General features: G+C 36.2%; 1 long non-coding RNA gene across 1 annotated transcript; it reads left to right on the top strand.

The window, feature by feature from the left end:
• The first annotated feature begins 2,135 nt into the window (after positions 1-2,135).
• Positions 2,136-6,756, top strand: LOC114580880. Its single transcript, XR_003702515.1, has 3 exons — positions 2,136-3,031; positions 5,908-6,077; positions 6,247-6,756. It is a non-coding gene; the product is annotated as an uncharacterized LOC114580880 (long non-coding RNA).
• The last annotated feature ends 1,960 nt before the right edge of the window (positions 6,757-8,716 follow it).

Raw genomic sequence — 8,716 nt, 5'->3', positions numbered from 1 at the left:
GTACTGCATTGACTACTGATTTGATTTCTGCTGTGCAGACTTGATTTCATTGACTCTGGATTTCCGCATTGCATAGAATCCTGACCATTGATTGACTTGATTTACTTTGACCTGCATATTGATAGCATCGCCGTGCTTTGATTTCAGTTGTAGGCTTTGGTGACCTGCTGGGCTTTGTAAGCTCATTATATGTGGTTTAAATTTTCAGGTCCGAGCAAGGCAACTGGAATGGAGTTCGATCAGAATGTCAGACGAATCCTTTCACTATTTGATTCTGGGGCGTCACAACTTATGCGGGGGTACTTTGAAAGTATTCGTAGATGCCTTTTGTCTGCTTGTACGAATGTTGCAGATCCGGTGGTGTGGCGTAGCAGCTTCTGAATAGAGTTGTTCGCTGCTTCGTATAGGTTGACTGTCGTGCACTACTCGTTGCTTTCTGCAGGTGGATCGTAGTGCACTAACTAATCTCCTGCCTTAGGTCGTAGGAGCTTGCACTTGTCGTATTCTTCATATATTTTATGATAGTCTTTGATCTTTTCAGTACATTAGCCACTGGTGCATTTAGGTAGGTAGATGTATTTATTTACATATTGAAATTGACTTCAGGATACTGCATTCACTAAAGTCTTTCTACATCTACCCATAAGTGGCATGTTATACATACATCCGTATTCATAGAAAGATTTTATGTATTGCAGATCTTTTGGCATTGCTTGCATGTATTCATACTTATCTTGTTCTTCATGTGTTTTGCTCACTTTGCCCCTCTCTTGCTTGTGTGTAAGTGGGTGAACTTATAATCACTTGGTTCACAAGTCTCTTGTATCTTCCCTTGCATTTGATTTGGAATTTGTTATCTTACAAATGATAATTTCATTTGGAGCATTATGTCATTCTTCATATGTTTCAATTTGAATAATCCCCCTCATTTAGTCCAAGCTCAAGTTTCAAATTATTTGAGCGCCGATTGAGTTCAAGCCCCCCCTATAGCCGAGCTTGAATTCATGTTCAATTCAAGTCCAAAATGAGTTCAATTTTGAGTTTAAGATTATGTTCAAGTTTGAGTTCAATGTCAAGTTCTGCTTGAGTAGGTTCTTTGTGGTCCAAATAACAAATTCATATAATTTCTTTTATTCAATCAAGTTCATGTCTGAACTTATTTCATTTATATTCAAGTATTTTGTTAATCATCTTATGTCCAAATGCAAGTCTAAATGTTTGAGTTGAATTCAAGTTCAAATTAATCATTAAATTTATGTCATTTTGCATTTTGTTTAAGTCCAAGTGCAAGTTCATTTGAGTGTCAAAATGAGTTCCATGTTGTCCAAAAGATTGCAAGTTCAAGCTCTCCAAAATTTTTCCAAGTCCTCGGTTTCAATGGAAATTTCGGCAGCCTCCCGGCGTCTCCCCCGTTTAGGGGAAAACTACGGAAAACTGGGCCTCCCGCCACGTTAGAGAAAAGCGTGTACGATAGGTTCCCTCATATGAGGACACCGCGGCCGTGTAATCGTCACCCCCCACCACGTCAGAGAAAGGCGTGTATGGGTCTTCAGTACCTATTGCAAAAGAAAGGCGGTTGTTTCTCCGCGAGCAGGTACTTATGAAAGAAAAGCAGCTGTTTCCCCGCAAGCGGGTACTTATGAATATCCCGGTCTCATCATAGGCATCACACCGGGTTTCCATCCCACCACGCTAGAGAAAAGCCTGTATAGGCGATTTTTCAGTGCGCCACGAACGCCGAGAATAGGATTTGGAACCGAGGGACTCTCGCCTACCTTGTCGTGAGTGTCGCGCCGGTTGCCCCTCCCACCACGCTAGAGAAAAGTGTGTATATGTAGACCACCGACTCGACACGCATGCTAAGGTAGGGGGGAGAGAAAAGGTTCGAAAATCAAGAGAGCATATATTTTTTTTGGCTTGCTCTTTTTTTTTTTTTTTTTGGAGAAGTTAATGGCATCTCATAGCTCTGGAAGGAATTATTTGGATGTGAACATAAAGGACAATGCATGATGACTAATACAACTAACTTTTTTTTTTTTTTTTTGTTGAAATGATTCTCTTTTTTTTATATATGCAGACATGATAAAAAAAAGAAACTCTTCTTTAAAACTTGAGCCGTATGATTTTGATTGAAGTTATATAGGTGGGTCATGAGCAAGTGTAGTCAATAATAAGCTACTTCACTTAGTCAAAAAAAAAAAAAAAACTGTGGAAATAAGAGTGAAAGTACTGTTGCCTTTGTACTAAAATGCTTGGCTCTTGACATGTGTTTTTCTTCTTTTTTTTTTTTGCACACTCTCCAACACGTCAACCATCTCATGCAAACTTATTCTGATTTCAATAAAAGCATTAAAGAACATGCTGTCATCCATTCAACAGCCATGGAGATTAATATTCAAAAGGAGAGAGAATCTTACTGTAACTAAAAGCAAAAGTTGCTCTGGTAGAGCGGAAAGGTAATGACAGAAGAATTGTTGTGATCACGTAAAATAAAATAGTAAAAAAAAAGTTATTTCACTGCTTTAAAGGAATCTTTTTCCTCTAAAAATGAAGGTTTCGTTTAAGGTGAGGAAAGCTGTGTGGCTTCTTCGAACAGACCTGCACCTGAAAAGCAGAGGTGAGAGATCACGAGAGTTAGTCCGGCTGAGTAGAGGGTCGAACCGTGTAGATCAGTTGTCGAAGTGAGGTCGGCGTGTGAAGAAGAGGGGAAGTGGGAGTGAGGTTGACGGGTAGAGTAGGTTCAGGCTGTGAGAGGCTGCTGTTATTATTTGCTTGGCAACGCTCAAGCTGCTTTGGAAAGGAGGGGCTGTGGGCTGCAGGGAAGCTTGCGAAAAGTGGAGTTCGGACGGAGTAGGTGGGGTGTGAAGGATTGAAAAACAGCATATGATCCAGCTTCATCTCTTTTTAAAAAACGAAATATCATCTTTCGAGACTAAGGCGACGTCTGAGGCGAGAGATTGAGAAGACCATTTGCAGCGGGATTTGAGGGATTTAGACGCGAATTAACCAGCGCGAATTCAGGAGATACGAGGTAAGAGTTTTAATGCGATTTTGATATCTCATTTGACCTCTTTTTTTTTTTAATTAAAAGCAAAATCCTGTCATGTCATGATTATTTATCTGTTATCAACTTTGAAGGATTGCTCAAAATGATATCACCAAGCATGAGGTGGCAATTGTTTGTGGTTTCCATTTGCTCAAGAAATTTTATTTTAGATTAGATTGAGGCAATCCGTAACCATCAAGTATCTTAATGCCACAAGTCTCGCCGTCTCATTAGCTAGACAATTAAGCGACGAAATATTTGAGTGGCCAAAGATCGTTTCCGTCTCGAGGGGAATAAAATCTAAATTGTCGACTATGATCAACAAAATAGCTCCAATTTAATTAAACAAGCAAACAAGCATTCACCTTTGGTGGTTATCCCCGCCTCAAACCAATCCTTTGATGCCTTTGAGTCATTCCTTAAGACGGCCAAACAAAATCCAATGCCATCCACATTCTGACTAAATCATGTTTATCGAATGTATGATCTTGTGGAAACATACAACAACAAAAAAATGCGAAACAATTTTGTAGATGATTTGGCGGAACTTTATAGCTCAGTCTTAAGATGGGATTAATATAATTCTGACCCAATAAATTGATTTCTAGAATTGCCCTCCAATACCTTTCACCCAAGTTATCCTTCAGAACACCACTGATGACTTTAGTTGCCAATGGAGATCTCAAAAGATTTTTAACTATTTCTCCAACAATGTTTTTTTAATTAAATATATATTCTTAATATCGACGACGTTCGGGATGCAATGGCGCCATCCATGTTGCAATCGGATGTCATTTTGCCACTGACGAGGCTAATTTCCTTCGTAATGCATGCCTTCGCAACACATTTGGATCGTCTTCAAAATTTACGACACTATCTCAAACAATGCGATTTGATTAAATAAAATGTATATTCTGAATGTCGACGACGTTCTGGACGCAATAACGTTGTCCGTTCATCGATCGGACATCGTTTGATCATCGTCAATGCCTCATTTTCGTCGTAACGCGAGCCTTTATATCATATTTGAGTCGCCTAGGAATTCGCCGCCACTGATGACCATTGCAGCAAATGGAGATCCAGAAAGTTTTTTTTTTTATCTCTTCAGTAATGGATCTTAATCTTTTATGATCATTAGGATTCTCCTCATCAGCAAATACATGAGAGTTAAGGAGTTGCAAACACTGATCTTCTTTTAGGCCCACTAGTTTAATTATTCTTTCATCCTTTTTAATTACCTTTACAAATATCAGTGCAACTGAGTCCGTTCGAGTTGTTACCAAAATTTTACTTCCCAAACTCCCATAAGTCAAAGGGACGAGGACCTCCAATTTACTTTTATCATACTTTTCATCATCCTCCCAAATGTCATCTAGCACAAGTAAGAACTTTTTTGGACATTATCTTAGTCCAAAGACTATCTTGAAATGCCTCAAGTGTCTCCAAACGAGGCTTCTCCTTTTTAAGAGATTCCAACATAGCTGCAATGACCCTTTTTTTTGTTTACATTATAATTGTTGGAAACATAAAATCCACATTTTAAGATCAAATTCCTCTGCTATTTCATCTTCATAAATATGTTGCAAGAGTGTCGTCTTTCATGCACCACCATGGCCCACTATAGATAAGAAAGAAATATTTCTATACAAATTAGCCCCATTAATAGGAGCTTGGTGTCCGTCATTTGATTTGTTTCCTCGATCAATGCATAGCAAAGTCCAATGCAATCCATATTTAAATTGAATTCTTCTTTATCAAATTTAAGATTTTCGGGCTGGTTGTAGGGGTCAACAAGTTGGTTTTTAAATTATAAATGATTTTCTACATAGACTTTGTTCATATATACATGCATGCTCAGTGATGAGAACCATCATAACTAGCACTATATATATATATATATATATATATTATATATATGTGTAGCTTCCATAGTAGACCTACTCGGCATGAATCCAAATTAATTTTGAGAAATATTTGTATTACTAAAGTCAATCACATTATATAATCACTAAAGTCAATCACATTGAAATCAAGTCCTCCAGAAAGCCAACACAGCATGTAAAGATGGTTGTGGTTGTAACACCAACATAGTTTTCCTTCTTCATCACCTGGTTTTCTGGAGGACTTGATTTCAATGTGTCAACACCAGCAAATTTTTATTTTCATTTATGATGCTAAAGTCACTAAAGTCAATCACATTATATAATCTTCATTGAAAGGATTAGAAAAATATCTCATCCACACTTTTATTTAATATCTTCTTCTCCAACAGCTACTCGTTAAAACTATCCTCAATGACCCAAATAAGAAGAAAGAAAGAGATTTGTAGGCAATTTTATTTCATATATGCCCGCAAACCAAGGATCAATCAAGTTCAACTAGTGACTTTAGAGATTACAGTATTTTGACTAAAAGTATTATATAATATACTTTATTCATTGAATAGCCTACTTATGTTATTATCATTTTATAAATGATAACAAGTTAGTTTAAGAAAATAATAATCAAATTACTATAAGCTTTTTTAAAAATAAAATTTTCTAGAATTTTCTAGAAAAGTTGAGCCATATATTTATCTAATGTTTATGACCGGCATATGTTTCTCATACTGCTTCAATTTTATCTTTATAAACATTTGATAATTTCCTCTTTTTTTTCATAATACTACAACTGTCTGCAAGTACTTTTTCTGCATAAACTATTTTTATTTTAATTTACCTAAATGTTTATGAAAAAGTTAAAATTTAACATGTACCTATTGGAAACATTCCAATGGTTGATTAATTTTTACATTATAAAATTTCTAAAAAAAAATTATAGATTTTTTCCACTAATGACTCCTCATTTTCTTGCTGTTTTAGCTGGCATTGCTTGCTGCAGACAACACTTGCCCACCTTCACTGATAAGCCATTTCCCTCACACTTCGTTTCTTATCTAAATTGAAGCCATCTCACCGTGACATCAGTTTTGTTCTTCTTTTATGTTTTTGCAGGAGAAAAATGGGTTTCCTCTCTCCATGAAACATTCAAGGTAGCTGTAGCTGACCCTATAAGCCCTTATGGCATATGTGTGACTCTGTATTTATTTGATGGTTTAAAAACATATAATTTTATCTAATAATTTGTTAAATATGTTATCATAACTTATTATTTTAATAGTAACGATGATGATGATAATGATGTGCAAGTAAACTTGCTAGGAAGTATTGCTTGTATAGAGAAGAGTACGCAATATATGAAGACTCAACTGATATTCAACTGAAGAATTAAGAGAGCTGTAATGTTAAATTAGCTTTGTGAATGCGTTGTGAGCAAATTCAGCATAAAGGAACATATTACAAGTATTAGAATGATTCATTGTCATTAAAGATAGCAAAATTATTAGTGAATGCATTGTGTTCTCTGGTGCCCCAGTGCTGCAATATTTTTTGGGATCAGAAATGACATAGAACAGTGCGCTGTAGCATTGTGTTGTACTGCAGCATAGTTAGACAGATCGAGATCAAAGGGTTGTTCGCCACAGCGCTCCAAACTGATGCCAAAGCGCTCCGAGGTGGACTGAACAATTTTCTTTCTCGTTTTTCTCCAGGGTGACATCCCTTGGTGTTATTAAATTAAATTTCTCTTATGTTTTGAGTGTGAAAATAGTGTAAAAGAGAAACATATGCCTTTGCATTGCCCATGTTAAATACTAGAGCCCTTTTGCTTTCCACTGCATTGCTTCTATTTTTATTGCATGTGTCTTTTGTTGTGTTGTTCTTGTGTTGTTTACTCTTCCACATCCCCAACAAGAACTTATTATTTAGTATTTATTGCAACATTTTATAGTTTTTTTGGGACATTTAGGTCAATTAAGATAAACTTGCAATACATCACATACACAAGTTCTGAACCCAAAACCTCCTAGTTAGTATCCAAAGCTCACAATCAACAAATCAAGATAAGCTGCATTAATTAGAAGAAAAATAAATAGTCACTACTATATATTCTCGTTATTAATTATATTTTTATTGTATTTTATATAATTTATTACTTGCCTATAAATCATCATTATTGTATATATCAACATATTATTTAATTTGATAAGAAATTATAGTTTTTTGTATGTATTAATATTTATTTGGGAAATATTCAAAAAATTAAATTTGAACTTATAGAATTTATTCTACTTTTTTTGGGATCTAACCTGACTTGCTTTAGTATTTACATAACAAATACTAAACATATGATAAGTAATTGAAGTGGATGTGAAATTAATAATTATTATTTATCATGTATTTGCTTAAGAAAGTGTTATGTTTACATATCTTGAATTTTTTATATATAGGAACAAAGTTATAGATGAAAACAACCCAAAAGATAAATTTAGTATTTCTTATTTTCTTACTCTTTAACATTAGGATGGCTTTCTTTATTCTAATTGGTGATGTTTAAAACAGATCCAAAAAATTTATTTTAGATATAATTGTTTAACTTTGAAACGCTGTAAGATAAAAAATTAATATGGACAAAAAATTAGAAAAAAAAAATTAAGTTACACCATGCCTCCATAGTAAAACAACACTATGTATCAATTCCGGTTTTCAGATCAAAGCTCGTGCTCTGCCCTAGAGCCGCTCGGGCGATTTAGGGTTTCCCCTGCGCGACCGATTCTTCGCTTCGGCTTCCATTTTCTTCCTCGTTTTCGTGCGATCGTTGTGTTCTGGTGTTCCCCTTCTACTTCTTTGCCCTTTCTGGGCTTTTCCCGAATGGCTGAAGTTCCCTCTTCGACTTGGGGGAAAGTTTCTGAGCCTGTGCAGCATAACAACAAGGGATTTTTTACCTTGGATGGTGATGAATCAAAACCTCCTTCTAGATCCCGTTCATTCAAAGAGGTTGTAATATCAAAATCTGCTCCAGGATCGTCCAGGACGATCTGGGATCGTCCTGGGACGATCAGTTGAGAATCTGTTCCAGAATTTGCCCAGATTTGCTCCAGGTGATTTTCTGTATGCATCGTCCAGGCAGATCAAGGCTTCGGCCAGGCCGATTGGCACTGTTCAAAATATCGGCCTGAAACTAGTTCTGGGAACCGTCCAGGACGATCGAAATTGGTCTGATCGGCCCGGGCCGATCTGGCGATCGGCCGGGCCGATCTGAGTATTATAAAGCAGAAATCAGTCGTTTTGAAGAGAGAGAAAATCAAAAAAAATAAAATATCTGATTTTGAAGAGAGAGAAAGTCGAGGGCATTTTTGGAAAAGTTGATTTTCGGGTGACGCGGAGCCATTTTCGTTCGACAAGATTGTTCAGGAAATTGTTGTACGCAAGGTAAGGCACATTCCGCCTTTCTCAATTTTCAGAACCGTCGTGTTTGGCGGTATTTTCTGTCCGGATTTTTGTTCCGTTAGCGATTTTCGTCCGTATCTTTCGATTGGTTCAGTTTTTACCGCGTAACTTTTTGTATATTGTTGTCGTACCGAGTGCGCACGTTTTGACTATATTTTAAAAATTTTTGTCCGGGTATTTTTAATTCGACTGGGTTTTATTTCGACTGGATTTTTCTGTGTAGTCGAAAATTGTCTGTGCAGTAGAATAAATGTTATGAAATATTGATATATATATATATATATTTTGTGCAAATTTGGTATTTTGTGATTTTCAGGAAAATTTGTGTAAATTCCGTATACTG

Source organism: Dendrobium catenatum, unplaced genomic scaffold (assembly GCF_001605985.2).
Source record: "Dendrobium catenatum unplaced genomic scaffold, ASM160598v2 fragScaff_scaffold_1373, whole genome shotgun sequence".
Taxonomy (NCBI): domain Eukaryota; kingdom Viridiplantae; phylum Streptophyta; class Magnoliopsida; order Asparagales; family Orchidaceae; genus Dendrobium; species Dendrobium catenatum.
This window is presented reverse-complemented; position numbering and strand designations above follow the sequence as displayed.